This window comes from Triticum dicoccoides, chromosome 2B (genome assembly GCF_002162155.2).
Source record: "Triticum dicoccoides isolate Atlit2015 ecotype Zavitan chromosome 2B, WEW_v2.0, whole genome shotgun sequence".
NCBI lineage: Eukaryota > Viridiplantae > Streptophyta > Magnoliopsida > Poales > Poaceae > Triticum > Triticum dicoccoides.
Window position 1 is genome coordinate 272,256,934 of NC_041383.1, and position 17,554 is coordinate 272,274,487.

Here is a 17,554-nt window from a genome sequence, read left to right on the forward strand (position 1 = left end):
CAGCTCAAGTTTATATGCATTATCATTTATTTTCTCTAACACCTTAAAAGGACCATCAGCATGTGGCATCAACTTTGATTTGCGCAGATTAGCAAACCTATCCTTACGCAAATGTAACCAAACAAGATCTCCGGGTGCAAAGACAACATGTTTTCTACCCTTATCTCCAGCAAGTTTGTATTTGGCATTCATACACTTAATGTTTTCCTTAGTAAACTCATGCATTTTTAAGATCAATTCAGCACGTTGTTTAGCATCAAAATTAACATTCTTCGAAGATGGAAGAGCCAACAAATCAATAGGTGCACGAGGTAGAAAACCATACACAATTCAAAAGGGCACATCTTAGTAGTAGAATGCAATGAACGATTGTAAGCAAATTCAATATGAGGCAAGCATTCTTCTCACATTTTCTTATTATTCTTCAAAACAGCCCTAAGCATAGTAGACAATGTTCTATTGACTACTTCAGTTTGTCCATCAGTTTGGGGAGACAAGTAGTACTAAAAAGCAGTTTAGTCCCCAACTTAGCCCATAATCATCTCCAAAAGTGGCTAAGAAATTTAGTATCACGATCTGAAACAATAGTATTTGGCACACCATGCAAGAAAATAATTTCACGAAAGAACAAATCAGCAACATTAACAACATCATCGCTTTTATGACATGGTATAAAGTGCGCCATTTTTGAGAATCTATCCACAACAACAAATATGCTATTGCTCCCCTTCTTTGTTCGAGGTAAACCTAAAACAAAGTCCATAGATATATCCTCCCAAGGAACACTAGGTACAGGCAAAGGCATATATAAACCATGAGGATTGAGTCATGACTTAGCTTTTTGACATGTAGTGCAGCGAGCAACAAAACGCTCAACATCCCGTCTCATCTTTGGCCAAAAGAAATGTGTAGCAAGTATATCCTCCGTCTTCTTCACGCCAAAGTGTCCCATTAATCCTCCTCCATGCGCCTCTCGCAACAACAAAAGACGAACAAAGCTAGCTGGAGTGCATAGCTTGTTAGCACGAAACACAAATCCATCGTTAACGACAAACTTGTTCCATGTTCTCCCTTCTTTACAATTTTGCAATACATCTTTAAATTCAGCATCATGCACATATTGATCTTTGATGGTCTCCAAACCAAATATTTTAAAGTCAAGTTGTCAAAGCATAGTATAACAACGAGACAATGCATCAGAATAACATTTTCTTTACCCTTCTTGTGTTTAATGACATAAGGGAAAGTCTCAATGAATTCAACCCATTTAGCATGTGTATCAAAGATCCATGATCAAAATGTATAACAAATTTTATGGTCCCTTAATAATGTTGCCATGTTTCTAAAGTCCGAACAAGAGCATATAATTCTTTATCATAAGTAGAATAGTTCAAACTAGGCCCACTTAATTTTTCAGAGAAGTATGCAACTGGTTTGCCATCTTGTAATAACACACCTCCTAATCCAATTCCACTAGCATCACATTCAAGCTCAAAAGTCTTATTAAAATCAGGAAGTTGAAGTAAAGGAGCATGTGTCAACTTATCTTTCAATACCGTGAAGGCTTCTTCCTGTGCGGTACCCCAAACAAAAGGCACATCCTTCTTTGTAAGCTCACTGAGAGGTGCAGCAATGGTGCTAAAATCTCTCACAAAATGCCTATAGAAACCATCGAGTCCAAGAAAACTCCTCACTTGTGTGACCATTTTGGGCTGCGGCCAACTCTCAATAGCTTCAATCTTGGCTTTATCAACTTCAATTATCTATGTAGTAACAACATAGCCAAGAAAAGATACCCGGTCGGTGCAAAAGGTGCACTTCCCAAGGTTACCAAACAAACGTGCATCACGTAAAGCAATAAAAACAGCACGTAAATGTTCCAAATGTTCCTCCAAAGATCTGCTATAAATCAGTATATCATCAAAATAGACTACCACGAATCGTCCAATGAAACCACGTAAATTTCATTCATTAATCTCATGAAAGTACTAGGTGCATTAGTTAAGCCAAAAGGCATGACTAACCACTCATATAATCCAAACTTAGTTTTAAATGCTTTTTTCCATTCATCCCCCAACTTCATACAAATTTGATGGTATCCACTACGCAAATCAACTTTGGAGAATATTGTAGAGCCACTCAATTCATCAAGCATATCATCTAGCCTAGGAATAGGATGACGATAACGAATAGTAATATTATTAATGCCTCTACAATCAACACACATACGCGACATACCATCCTTTTTTGGCACTAGTATAATAGGAACAGCACAAGGACCAAGAGATTCACGTATATAACCTTTGTCGATCAACTCCTGTACTTGACGCATAATATCCTTCGTCTCCTCTGGATTGGTACAGTATGGTGCACAGTTGGGTAGTGATGCACCAGGAATTAAGTCAATCTGATGCTCAATCCCTCGAATGGGTGGTAATCCCGATGGCACGTCTTGTGGAAAGACGTTAGTGAACTCCTGCAAAATGTTAGTGACAGCAGGAGGCAAAGAGGAAGGTACATCCTCAAAAGAAAATAATGCCTCTTTGCACACAAAAGCATAGCAAACAGATTTGCTGAAATCTAGATCATCTATATCAGATTTGGTGGCAAGTAAACATGCACTTTTCAATTTAATTTCAGAAGCAACACTAGATGGTTTATTATTAGGCTTCATTTGTTGCTCAAATTCTTTTGCCACAATCTGATTTTCACTCTTATTTTTCTTCTGTTTTGCTTTATTAGCTCTATTAATTCAAAATAGAATCAGGAGTCATAGGTAGCAAAGTAATATTTTTATCCTTATGAACAAGAGTATACTGATTGTTTCTACCATGGTGTACAATTTTTTTATCAAATTGCCATGGTCTACCAAGTAATAAGGAACATGCTTGCATAGGTACCACATCACAATCAACATACTCAGCATATGTAGAGATACTAAAATGCACATGAATAGTACATGTTACCTTAACCTTGCCGCTGTTGTTGAACCATTGGATGTAGTAAGGATGTGGATGTGGTCTGATGGTGAGAGATAGCTTCTCCGCCATCTCTATGCTAGCCAAGTTGTTGCAGCTCCCTCCATCTATGATGACACAAACAGAATGTTCCTTCACAACTCCCTTTGTATGGAACAAATTATGCCTCTAATTTTGCTCAGCTTGTGTGACCTGCACACTCAAAACACGTTGAGAAACTAAACATTCATACCTGTCAGCATCTTCAGGAGCCATGTATTGCGTCTCATGATCAGAATCATGTCCATCGTGTTCTTCACTTGTAATAAGAGCCAAAGTCTCCTCATCATAGTCACTAGCGGACTCATACCCACCATCCTTAGTAGCAATCATCATACACTTAGATGGGCATTCTCTCTCATAATGACCTCCACCCTTGCAACGACGACAAATAATATCATGTGTTTGCCCTGTTAATGCCATGGATGAAGGCTCTGTGAAGAACCGGAAGGTGTACTCCTGGCAGGTGGTGGTGGTGGTGCCTGTTTTCTTGTATATCGGTTGGAATTGGTAGTTGAAGTCAGTGGTGCTGCAGTAGGAAATGTGGGAGTAGAGGATGCACGCGATGTCCATGACAAAGGTCAACCTACAGAAAAGTTAGTTTGCGCCAATGCCTGTCGATCCTGCACTTCATGTTTAGCTTTACAAGCAAGATGGAATAAACGAGTGATATTAGTATACTCCTTATACTCTAGAATGGTATGAATCTCTCTATTTAATCCATCCATAAAATGTGCAAGCATAGCTTCATTCTCCTCAACAATACCACATCTAATCATGCCAGTTTGTAATTCCTGATAATATTCTTCTACAGAATTTTTGCCTTGTCTTAAATGCTACAATTTTTGAAGCAATTCATGTTGATAATATGGTGGAACCCAACGAGTACGCATAGCAGTTTTCAAAGCAGCCCAAGTAGCTGGAATAGGATATAATCTACAATGTTCAGACCACCATACACATGCAAAACTAGTGAAAGCACAAACAGCAGTAGCAACCCGTCTCTCCTCGGGATATTGTAAACATGTAAAACGTTGTTCAGTTTCTAACTCCCAAGTAAGATATATATCAGGAACATATCTACCCTCAAATGGTGGAATATACAGTTTTAGTTTAGGAATATGGTCCTGATCTCGTACCTGAGGTGGTGGTGCAGGCCTACCATTGTGAATATATACCTGAGGTCGACCTGCTGGTGGTGGTGCTGTTGGCTGCACTTAGTTCTGATTTTGATCAACCTCATCCTCATAATCGCTCGCATAATCATCATCCTCCTCAGCACCAGCAGCAGCAGTAGCAGGAGCCAAAGAAGCATCAACTGTAGGTGCAACAACACCTGAAGTTTGGCCATCCTCAATAGGAACACGCTTCGCTCGTCCAAACTGATTCGGAAGGGGCCGTTGTTGTTGTTGTTGCAGAGGTGCGATAGGTGCAGCCGATGGTGGTTGGGGAAGACGCTTGAGCAATTCATTAAACTTGTTATCCAGCTTTGTCTCGAATGACTTCTCCATGGCATCTATCTTATCCATAGCCTCTTCAAATCTGTTTAGCAAATCTCCCACCTGGCCACTCGTCATTTGCTGAAATTTATCATGCAACTCCTTGTTCGTCATATTCTCCCAGTCAATCTCGTCGGCTTGTGGTCCTGCCATGGTTAGCAGCAATATAAACACACAAGAATATGATCCTACAGACTACTAAAGTGGCGGGGTGTCACAAATCCGTCAAGGGAATCTCAAATGCTTACCAATTCTTACCCAGCAGCAGGTGGTGATCAGCAACCGTTGTAGTCGAAACTCTCAAAGCTTGGATAGAGCGATGTCCAGGGAGAGTCAAGCGCACGACGTAGATATATGTGGATCTTGGAAGGCTTATGATATGGTAGCAAAAAGGGTCAGCAGTAATCAATTCAGAGTTGCAAAGTTGAATAAACGCTCAACGACGGTACTGTGCTGGTCCTAGGCTAGACCGTGCTAGAGACGCGAGCCTAGAACACTAACAAAATCACGGCGCGACATGTAATCAAAGGAGGAGCACACTCTGATTTTTTTCCTTTTTTCACCTTTTTTGCATTTTTTTATTTTTTTTTGCTCCGCAACAATTTTTTTTTGAAAAAAGTCTACAAATGGTCTAAAAACTGCCTAGCTAGAATTTTCCAGGCTTAGTTTTTTTTTGAAACTGGAACTATTTTTTTACTGCGGGTGGCACGGAAGTTGAGGAGTCCAACTTGGTCACAACTCGGAGTATGCCGCGATCTGAAAATCGAAAACAAAGGAACAAATACTGGACTTGGACTAGGACTGGTGGCGGAGATGAATCTAGTGGAACTCGGACTGGTGATGATGGTATATGATGGGCGGTGGAGCATGGACTGGTGGCGAATCTGTGGTGGAGGTGGATCCGGTTTATCGTGATGGCGGTGAATATGTGGTATATGGCAGCGATGATGATGATGGTGGTCTTGCAGCGTTAATGATGATGGTGGTATATGGTAGCGGTGACGATGATGGTGGTATATGGTAGCGGTGATGAAGATGGTGGTATATGGCAGCGGTGATAACGATGGTGCGGCGGCGGAGTGACAACTTGTGAACAGAACTCGAAACTCTAAAGGACTATACACTAAGACCAGCAACTCCACACGATGATGCAACCATAAATTCAACAAAGCAAAAACTCTAAAAAGATTATGCAAAGGCTCAGATTGGTTCGGATAGGATGAACTAACCCTAAAATTTTTTTGGTTTTTTCGTGGACTATAGGTATGAAGAACAGACTCAATCTAAACTATGAAAAACTGTAAAATCTCACCGAGCAACCTGGAAATCTGATACCACTTGACAGAGGCAAAGGTGTCCCGTCTTTCGATGAGATGGTGGCTATCGTTTTCTGTGGGAGTCGACCTTGACGATCCGACTACGAACGTTTGAGACGTCGCGCCTTAGCAATCGCTAAACCAACTTCCGAGGGGTCATTGACCACACCGAAGCATGATCAACCTAGCCACGAGGGTCTATTTTCCTGCGAACAAACGAAGAACAAGCAAGAAACTGAGATTGCAATCTGGATATTGCGAATATAATAGGAAAGCTTTATTAATGAAGGTGGGGTTCCAAGACGCCTTTGTCGGGTCGTTGGACACAAACGAAGTACGTGAAGTTGCAGCTATGGTGAACTTTTAATCTAAACAAAACCCAAAGTCTAAACGGTGCCCTAAGGGCTGTATATATGGAGGAAGAGGGGGGAATTTCGTGGCCCTTGGGGAAGGGGTCCGAAACCAACCCTATCTCTTGTTTCTCCACACATACGGACTCTAAAAATAGCCTATACTTATGTATTTCGAAATTACATGGGTCTGGCCCAACAATAAGGTGACGCGGCACCTAGAATAGCCTCTGGACGAAATTTATGAAGTGGCATCTTGTATATTTTGTCCAAGGCTTCATGCACTCATTATGGTGGCTTCAAAATCCTGAAATCATCACTTGTAACTCCGTTCTTGTTCCCCTTGCGCATGTCATCATCTCCATGCTTGGTCTTGATCCAGTGTTCTTCCCTCTTATCTATGCTAGGCCCTTCATTTGTAAGCAAAACAAATTTATCCAATTTAGGCAGCATCATATTCTGATGAACATTAGAATCATTACCAAGAAACGAAAGTACCTGTTAATTTAATTGGCGTGCGCGAGCTCTAGTAATTGGTCCAGTATATGTAGCGGTAGGGGCTGTGGGTGTAACAATGGTATTAATGTCCTCATCATAAGCTTTTCGCCCATTTTGGCAATCGATGCCAATGGGGGAGAAGTTTCAGAGAGTTTTGTGGAGAAGTTTACAGAGTTATTTCATCTTGCTCTGGTTTTGTTCCTCTTCATTTGCATCTCATATGGATGCATCATTGGTTGTTGCATTGCATGGTTGGTGATGCATAATTCCTTGTATAAACTCTCTTGAAAGTGATTGTCATCAATTACCAAAATGGGGGAGATTGAAAGAACATGCGGTGCCCCATATTTGGTTTTGATAATTGATGACAATCTCTATGGACTAATGGTTGTCTTGAGTTATATTTGAAGGATTTGTCCATAGGAATTTCTTGAAGTCCATTTGTTGGTTTTAAGGAGTCTATATATTGACCAATGTAATATTCAAGGAATTATCCAAAGAGTGGCCATGTAGAAGACACGATACAAGGTTGTGTTGGAAATATGCCCTAGAGGCAATAATAAAATCGTTATTATTATATTTCCTTGTTCATGATAATTGTCTATTGTTCATGCTATAATTGTAATAACTGGAAATCATAATACATGTGTGAATACGTAGACCACAACATGTCCCTAGTGAGCCTCTAGTTGACTACCTCATTGATCAATAGATGGTTATGGTTTCCTGACCATGGACATTGGATGTCATTGATAATGGGATCACATCATGAGGAGAATGATGTGATGGACAAGACCCAATCCTAAGCATAGCACAAGATCGTGTAGTTCGTTTGCTAAGAGCTTTTCTAATGTCAAGTATCATTTCCTTAGACCATGAGATTGTGCAACTCCCAGATACCGTAGGAATGCTTTGGGTGTACCAAACGTCACAACGTAACTGGGTGGCTATAAAGGTGCACTACAGGTATCTCCGAAAGTGTCTGTTGGGTTGGCACGAATCGAGACTGGGATTTGTCACTCCATATGACGCAGAGGTATCTCTGGGCCCACTTGGTAATGCATCATCATAATGAGCTCAATGTGAGTAAGGAGTTAGTCATGGGATCATGCGTTACGGAACGAGTAAAGAGACTTGCCGGTAACGAGATTGAACGAGCTATGGGGATACCGACGATCGAATCTCGGTCAAGTAACATACCGATGGACAAAGGGAATTGTGTACGGGATTGATTGAATCCCCGACATAGTGGTTCATCCGATGAGATCATCATGGAACATGTGGGAGCCAATATGGGTATCCAGATCCCGCTATTGGTTATTGACCGGAGAGGTATCTCGGTCATGTCTGCATAGTTCCCGAACCTGTAGGGTCTACACACTTATGGTTCAGTGACGCTAGATTTGTTATGGGAAATAGTATGTGGTTACCTAAGGTTGTTCAGAGTCCCGGATGAGATCCCGAACGTGACGAGGAACTCCGGAATGGTCCGGAGGTGAAGATCGATTTACTGGACGAAGGGTATTGGAGTCCGGAATTGTTCTGGGGGTACCGGGTGACGACCAGTGTGACCGAAAGGAGTTTCAGAGGCCCCGACAAGTGTTGGGGGGCCTTATGGGCCAAGGGGAGGGGGCACACCAGCCCAATAATGGGTTGTGCGTCGCTCCCACCCCATATCACATAACTTGGAGAGGTGGGGGCGCCAGCCCTAGGGCAGCCGCCCCTCCCAGCTTGGGGGGCAAGCTTCCTAGGGGTGGGGGTGCCCAAACCCATCTAGGGTTTCCCCTGGTCGTCGCCCCCTTCTCTGTATCCATCTAGAGGGGCCGGCCCCTCTCCCCTATATATAGTGAGGGGGTGGGAGGGCAGCCACACCCTTCCCCTGGCACAGCCCCTCCCTCCTCCAACACCTCATCCTCCTCCATAGAGCTTGGCGAAGCCCTGCAGGAAAACCGCAAGCTCCACCACCACGCTGTCGTGCTGCCGGAGGTCTCCCTCAACTTCTCCCCCCCCTTGCTGGATCAAGAAGAGGATACGTCCCCGGTCTGTACGTGTGTTGAACGCAAAGGCACCGTCCGTTTGGCGCTAGATCGGATCTTCCGCGATTTGAATCACCGCGAGTACGAATCCATCAACCTTGTTCTTGTAACTCTTCCGCTTAGCAATCTTCAACGGTAAGAAGATTCACTCCCTATCTCTCTCCTTGCTAGCATCTCCTAGATTGATCTTGGTGACACGTAGGAAAATTTTGAATTATTATGACGTTCCCCAATAGTGGCATCATGAGCTAGGTCTATGCAAAGATTCTATGCACGAGTAGTACACAAGTAGTTCTGGGCGATGATTTGTTCAATTTTCTTACCGTTACTGCTCTTTTATTGATTCGGTGGCATTGTGGGATCAAACGGCCCGGACCGACCTTACTCGTACGCTTACGTGAGACAAGTTCCATTGACTGACATGCACTTGATGCATATGGTGGCTAGCGGGTGTCTGTCTCTCCCACTTTAGTCGAATCGGATTTGATGAAAAGGGTCCTTATGAAGGGTAAATAGCAATTGGCATATCACCGTTGTGGCTTTTGCATAGGTAAGAAATGTTCTTGCTAGAAACCCATAGCAGCCACGTAAAACATGCAACAACAATTAGAGGACGTCTAACTTGTTTTTGCAGGGTATGCTATGTGATGTGATATGGCCAAAAGGATGTGATGAATGATATATGTGATGTATGAGATTGATCATGTTCTTGTAATAGGAATCACGGCTTGCATGTCGATGAGTATGACAACTGGCAGGAGCCATAGGAGTTGTCTTAATTTATTGTATGACCTGCGTGTTAATGAAAACACCATGTAATTACTTTACTTTATTGCTAACCGTTAGCCATAGTAGTAGAAGTAATAGTTGGCGAGACAACTTCATGAAGACACGATGATGGAGATCATGATGATGGAGATCATGGTGTCATGCCGGTGACGAAGGTGATCATGTCGCGCCTCGAAGATGGAGATCAAAGGTGCAAGATGATATTGGCCATATCATGTCACTTTATGATTTGCATGTGATGTTTGTCATGTTTACATCTTATTTGCTTAGAACGACGGTAGCATAAATAAGATGATCCCTCACTAAAATATCAAGGAATGTGTTCCCCCTAACTGTGCATTGTTGCGAAAGTTCGTTGTTTTGAAGCACCACGTGATGATCGGGTGTGATAGATTCTAACATTCGCATACAACAGGTGTTAGCCAGATCTACACACGTGAAACACTTAGGTTGACTTGACAAGCCTAGCATGTACAGACATGGCCTCGGAACACGAGAGACCGAAAGGTCGAACATGAGTCATATGGTAGATACGATCAACATGGAGATGTTCACCATTGATGACTAGTCCGTCTCATGTGATCATCGGACACGGCCTAGTCGATTCGGATCATGTATCACTTAGATGACTAGGGGGATGTCTATCTAATTGGGAGTTCATTAAATAATTGATTAGATGAACTTAATTATCATGAACATAGTCAAAAGGTCTTTGCGAATTATGTCATGGCTTGCGCTTTAGTTCTACTATTTTAGATATGTTCCTAGAGAAAGTTTTAGTTGAAAGTTGACAGTAGCAATTATGCGGACTGGGTCCGTAAACTGAGGATTGTCCTCATTACTGCGCAGAAGGATTATGTCCTTAATGCATCGCTCGGTGTGTTGAACCTCGAGCGTCGTCTGTGGATGTTGCGAACATCTGACATACACGTTTTGATGACTACGTGATAGTTTAGTGCGTAATGCTAAACGGTTTAGAATTGAGGCACCAAGGGCGTTTTTTAACGTCGTAGAACATATGAGATGTTCCAAGGGCTGAAATTGGGATTTCAGGCTTGTGCCCACGTCAAGAGGTATGAGACCTCCGACAAGTGTCTTAAGCCTGCAAACTAAGGGAAAAAACTCAATCATTGAGCATGTGCTTAGATTGTCTGAGTATACTACAATCGCTTGAATCGAGTGGGAGTTAATCTTCCAGATGAGGTAGTGATGGTTCTCCAAAGTCACTGCCACCAAGCTACTAGAGCTTCATGATGAACTATAACATATCAGGGATAGATATGATGATCCTTGAGCTATTCGCAATGTTTGACACCGCAAAAGTAGAAATCAAGTAGGAGCATCAATTGTTGATGGTTAGTAAAACCACTAGTTTCAAAAAGGGCAAGGGCAAGAAGGGATGCTTCATGAAATGGCAAATCAGTTGCTGATCTAGTGAAGAAACCCAAAGTTGAACCCAAACCCGAGACTAAGTGCTTCTGTAATGAGGGGAATGGTCACTAGAGCAGAAGTACCCTAGATACTTGGAGGCTGGCAAGGTCGACAGAAGTACATTGGATATACATTATATTAAATGTGTACTTTACTAGTACTCCTAGTATCACCAGGGTATTAGATACTGGTTCGCTTGCTAAGTGTGAGTAACTCGAAATAAAAAGCTACGGAATAAACGGAGACTAGCTAAAGATGAGATGACGATATGTGTTGGAAGTGTTTCCAAGGTTGATGTGATCAAACATCGCGCGCTCCCTCTACCATCGGGATTGGTGTTAAACCTAAATAATTGTTATTTGGTGTTTGCGTTGAGCATAGACATGACTGGATTATGTTTATCGCAATACGGTTATTCATTTAAGGAGAATAATGGTTACTCTGTTTATTTGAATAATACCTTCAATGGTCTTGCACCTAAAATGAATGGTTTATTGAATCTCGATCGTAGTGATACACATGTTCATGCCAAAAGATATAAGATAGTAATGACAGTACCACCTACTTGTGGCACTGCCATTTCAGTCATATTGGTATAAAACGCATGAATAAGCTCCATGTTGATGGATCTTTGGACTCACTCGGTTTTTTTGAAAAGTTTGAGACATGCGAACCATGTCTATTGGTATATACGCATGAAGAAACTCCATGCAGATGGATCATTTGGACTCACTTGATTTTGAATCACTTGAGACATGCAAATCATACCACATGGGCAAGATGACTGAAAGGCCTCGTTTTCAGTGAGATGGGACAAGAAAGCAACTTGTTGGAAGTAATACATTTTGATGTGTGCAGTCCAATGAGTGCTGAGGAACGCAGTGGATATCGTTATGCTCTTACTTCATAGATGATTTGAGTAGATGCTAAGTATATTTACTTGATGAAACAAAAGTCTGAATTATTGAAAGGTTCAAGTAATTTCAGAGTGAAGTTGAAGATCTTCGTGACAAGAGGATAAAATGTCTATGATATGATCATAAATATGAATACCTGAGTTGCGAGTTTGGTACACAATTAAGACATTGTGGAAATTGTTTCACAACTAATACCGCCTAGAACACCATAGTGTGATGGTGTGTTCGAACATCATAGCTGCACCCTATTGGATATGGTGCATACCATGATGTCTCTTATCGAATTACCACTATCGTTTATGGGTTAGGCATTAGAGACAACCGCATTCACTTTAAATAGGGCACCACGTAATTCCTTTGAGATGACACCATATAAACTATGGTTTAGAGAAACCTAAACTGTCGTTTCTTAAAAGTTTGGAGCTGCGACGCTTATGTAAAAAAGTTTTAGCCTGATAAGCTCGAACCCAAAGCGGATAAATGCATCTTCATAGCACACCCAAAACAGTTGGGTATACCTCCTATTTCAGATCCGAAAGCAAAAGTGATTGCTTCTAGAAACGGGTCCTTTCTCGAGGAAAAGATTCTCTCAAAAGAATTGAGTGGGAGGATGGTGGAGACTTGATGAGGTTATTGAACCGTCACTTCAACTAGTGTGTAGCAGGGCACATGAAGTTGTTCCTGTGGCGCCTACACCAATTGAAGTGGAAGCTGATGATAGTGATCATGAAACTTCGGATCAAGTCACTACCGAACCTCGTAGGTCGACAAGGATGTGTACTACTTCAGAGTGGTACGTAATCCTATCTTGGAGGTCATGTTACTAGACAACAATGAACCTACGAGCTATGGAGAAGCGATGGTGGGCCCGGATTCTGACGAATGGCTCGAGGCCATAAAATCCGAGAGAGGATCCATGTATGAAAACAAAGTATAGACTTTGGAAGAACTACTTGATAGTCATAAGGCTATTGGGTACAGATGGATTTTAAAAGGGAAGACAGACAATGATGGTATGTGTCACCATTAAGAAAGCTGAACTTGTAGCTAAGATGTTTTCCGACAAGTTCAAGGAGTTGACTACGATGAGACTTTCTCACTCATAGAGATACTAAGAGTCTGTTGGAATTATATTAGCAGTTACTGCATTATTTATGAAATCTTGCAGATAGGATGTCAAAACATTGTTTCTCGACAATTTTCTTGAGGAAAGGTTGTATGTGATACAACCAGAAGGTTTTGTCAATCCTAAAAGACGCTAACAGGTATGCAAAGCTCAAACAATCCTTTTTTAGGACTGGAGTAAGCATCTCGGAGTTGGAATATACGCTTTGATGAGATGATCAAAGATTTTGGGTTTTTACAAAGTTGACGAGAAACTTGTATTTCCAAAGAAGTGAGTGGGAGCACTATAGAATTTCTGGTGAGTATATGTTGTTGACATATTGTTGATCAGAAATGATGTAGAATTTCTGGAAAGCATATAGGGTTATTTGAAAAGTGTTTTTCAATGGAAAACCTGGATTAAGCTACTTGAACATGGAGCATCAAGATCTATAAGGATAGATAAAAATCGCTTGATAGTACTTTCAAATGAATACATACCGTGACAAGATTTTGAAGGAGTTAAAAATAGATCGGCAAAGAAGGAGTTCTTGGCTGTGTTATAAGGTGTGAGTATTGAGTAAGACTCAGGACCTACCATGGCAAAAGAGAGAGAAAGGACGAAGGTCGTCCCCTATGCTTTAGACATAGGCTCTACAGTATGTTGTGCTGTGTACCGCACTTGAAGTGTGCCTTGCCATGAGTTAGTCAAGGGGTACAAGAGTGATCCAGGAATGGATCATAGGACAGCGGTCAAAGTTATCCTTAGTAAGTAGTGGACTAAGGAATTTTTCTCGATTATGGAGGTGGTAAAAGAGTTCGTCGTAAAGGGTTACGTCGATGCAAACTTTGACACTAATCCGGATGATTCTGCATAGTAAACCAGATTCGTATAGTAGAGCAGTTATTTGGAATAGTTCCAAATGGCGCGTGGTAGCTGCATCTACAAGATGACATAGAGACTTGTAAAGCACACATGGATCTGAAAGGTTCAGACCCGTTGACTAATAACCTCTTTCACAAGCAAGATATGATCAAACCCCATGGGTGTTGGATTCATTACAATCACATAGTGATGTGAACTAGATTACTGACTCTAGTGCAAGTGGGAGGCTGTTGGAAATATGCCCTAGAGGCAATAATAAAATGGTTATTATTATATTTCCTTGTTCATGATAATTGTCTATTTTTCATGCTATAATAGTATTAACTGGAAACCGTAATATATGTGTGAATACATAGACCACAACATGTACCTAGTGAGCGTCTAGTTGACTAGCTCGTTGATCAATAGATGGTTATAGTTTCCTGACCATGGACATTGGATGTCATTGATAACGGGATCACATCATTAGGAGAATGATGTGATGGACAAGACCCAATCCTAAGCATAGCACAAGATCGTGTAGTTCGTTTGCTAAGAGCTTTTCTAATGTCAAGTATCATTTCCTTAGACCATGAGATTGTGCAACTCCCAGATACCGTAGGAATGCTTTGGGTGTACCAAACGTCACAACATACTGGGTGGCTATAAAGGTGCACTACAGGTATCTCCGAAAGTGTCTGTTGGGTTGGCACGAATCGAGACTGGGATTTGTCACTCCGTATGATGGAGAGGTATCTCTGGGCCCACTCGGTAATGCATCATCATAATGAGCTCAATGTGAATAAGGAGTTAGTCACGGGATCATGCGTTACAGAATGAGTAAAGAGACTTGCCGGTAACAAGATTGACCGAAGTATGGGGATACCAACGATCGAATCTCGGGCAAGTGACATACCGATGGACAAAGGGATTTGTGTACAGGACTGGTTGAATCCCCGACATAGTGGTTCATCCGATGAGATCATTGTGGAACATGTGGGATATAATATGGGTATCCAGATCCCGCTATTGGTTATTGACCGGAGAGGTATCTCGGTCATGTCTGCATGGTTCCCGAACCCATAGGGTCTACACACTTAAGGTTCGGTGATGCTAGAGTTGTTATGGGAAATAGTATGTGGTTACTGAAGGTTGTTCGGAGTCCCGGATGAGATCCCGGACATGACGAGGAACTTCGGAATGGTCCGGAGGTGAAGATCAATATATTGGACGAAGGGTATTGGAGTCCGGAATTCTTCTGGGGGTACCGGGTGACGACCAGTGTGACCGAAAGGAGTTTCGGAGGCCCCGACAAGTGTTGGGGGGCCTTATGGGCCAAGGGGAGGGGGTACACCAGCCCACTAAGGGGTTGTGCGCCCCTTCCACCCCATCTCACGTAACCTGGAGAGGTGGGGGCGCCACCCCTAGGGTAGCCGCCCCTCCCGGCTTGGGGGCAAGTTTCCTAGGGGTGGGGGCGCCCAAACCCATCTAGGGTTTCCCCTGGCCGCCACCCACTCCTCTAGATCCATCTAGAGGGGCCGGGCCCCTCTCCCCTTTCCCCTATATATAGTGAGGGGGTGGGAGGGCAGCCACACCCTTTCCCTGGCGCATCCCCTCCCTCCTCCAATACCTCCTCCTCCATAGAGCTTGGCGAAGCCCTGTAGGAAAATCGCAAGCTCCACCACCACATTGTCGTGTTGCCGGAGCTCTCCCTCAACTTCTCCTCCCCCTTGTTGGATCAAGAAGGAGGAGACGTCCCCGGGCTGTATGTGTGTTGAACACGGAGGCATCGTCCGTTCGGCTCTAGATCGGATCTTCCACGATTTGAATTGCCGCAAGTACGACTCCATCAACCTTGTTCTTGTAACGCTTCCGCTTAGCAATCTTCAAGGGTATGAAGATGCACTCCCTATCTCTCCCATTGCTAGCATCTCCTAGATTGATCTTGGTGACACGTAGGAAAATTTTGAATTATTACTATGTTCCCCCAACAGGTTGATCAAGGCTAAGTCAAGAGCGAATCAAGTTGATCAACACACAAAGCGTACAAGATGTACCGAGATGGATCAAGTGATCCCATGGTATGGTAAGCATTGTCCATTATGCTTTGTGTACTAACCCATGGCCTATGTGGGAGTTGTTTGTGGGGTTATGTATGTTTCCATGGTCGTGCATCAAAAGGAGGATATCATATAACCCATGGCAGATGACATCAAGTGGTGATCGTCATCAAGATTGTGGTGTGCAAGTTCAAGTGGAGCATCAAGAAAAGATCATGCTTGAAGCTTTCTATCCATTGTGGTGACAATGAACTTGTGAAGATGTGCCGAAGAGTGGCTCACCCATAGTGTTGTATGGGGGAGCAATCTACTTCTCTTCATCAAGCCAACGCAATAAAGAAAGGTGGTCCATGTTGAGGAGGTCAAGATCTTCATCATCTAGCTCAAATGGATTATGCACAAGGCAAAGGTTTGTCCTTGATAGGTTTCTATTTTACCGGTCTCATGGTGTTAGTTGGGAGACCGGATTATAGGATCGATAGCCGTACTATCAAGAGGGCTCTCGAGTGAGTAGCTTATTCGTATCGTTCATAGAGAGCTCAAACCATTGCATCTTTGGCATCATATTCTTGGTTCTTGTTTGGCTTTTCTCTTTGTGAGGTTTCAGAGCTTGTGGTTATCTTCATGAAAAGCTCTAGTTCATCAAAACCAGACTTCCTATGCATCTTCTTTTGCATTTTCAGTGTTGGAGTTTTTACCGGTCTTATTTGAGAAAGGGTTCTGATAACCCACAAGTATAGGGGATCGCAACAATTTTCGAGGGTAGAGTATTTAACCCAAATTTATTGATTCGACAAAAGGGGAGCCAAAGAATATTCTCAAGTATTAGCAGTTGAGTTGTCAATTCAACCACACCTGAAAGACTTAATATCTGCAGCAAAGTAGTATGGAAGTAATGGTAATAGTGGCAGAAGTAACAGTAGCTATTTTGTAGCAATCCTAACAGTGGCAACGGAAAAGTAACTTAGCAAAGATCAATATGAAACGGGCTCGTAGGCAATGGATCAATGATGGATAATTATGTCGGATGGCATTCGTCATGCAATAGTTATAACATAGGGTGACACAGAACTAGCTCTAGTTCATCAATATAATGTAGGGATGTATTCCGAATATAGTTATACGTGCTTATGGAAAAGAACTTGCATGACATGTTTTGTCCTACCCTCCAGTGGCAGCGGGGTCCTATTGGAAACTAAGGGATATTAAGGCCTCCTTTTAATAGAGTACATGACCAAAGCATTAGCACTTAGTGAATACATGAACTCCTCAAACTACGGTCATCACCGGGGGTGGTCCTGATTATTGTCACTTCGGGGTTGCCGGATCATAACAGGTAGTAGGTGACTATAACTTGCAAGATAGGATCAAGAACACTCACATATTCATGAAAAAGTAATAGGTTCAGATCTGAAATCATGGCACTCGGGCCCTAGTGACAAGCATTAAGCATGGCAAATTCATAGCAACATCAATCTTAGAACATAATGGATACTAGGGATCAAACCCTAACAAAACTAACTCGATTACATGGTAAATCTCATCCAACCCATCACCGTCCAGCAAGCCTACGATGGGATTACTCACACACGGCTGAAATTGGTGATTGAGGATCATTGATGATGATGATGGCGATGGATTCCCCTCTCCGGAGCCCCAAACAGACTCCAGA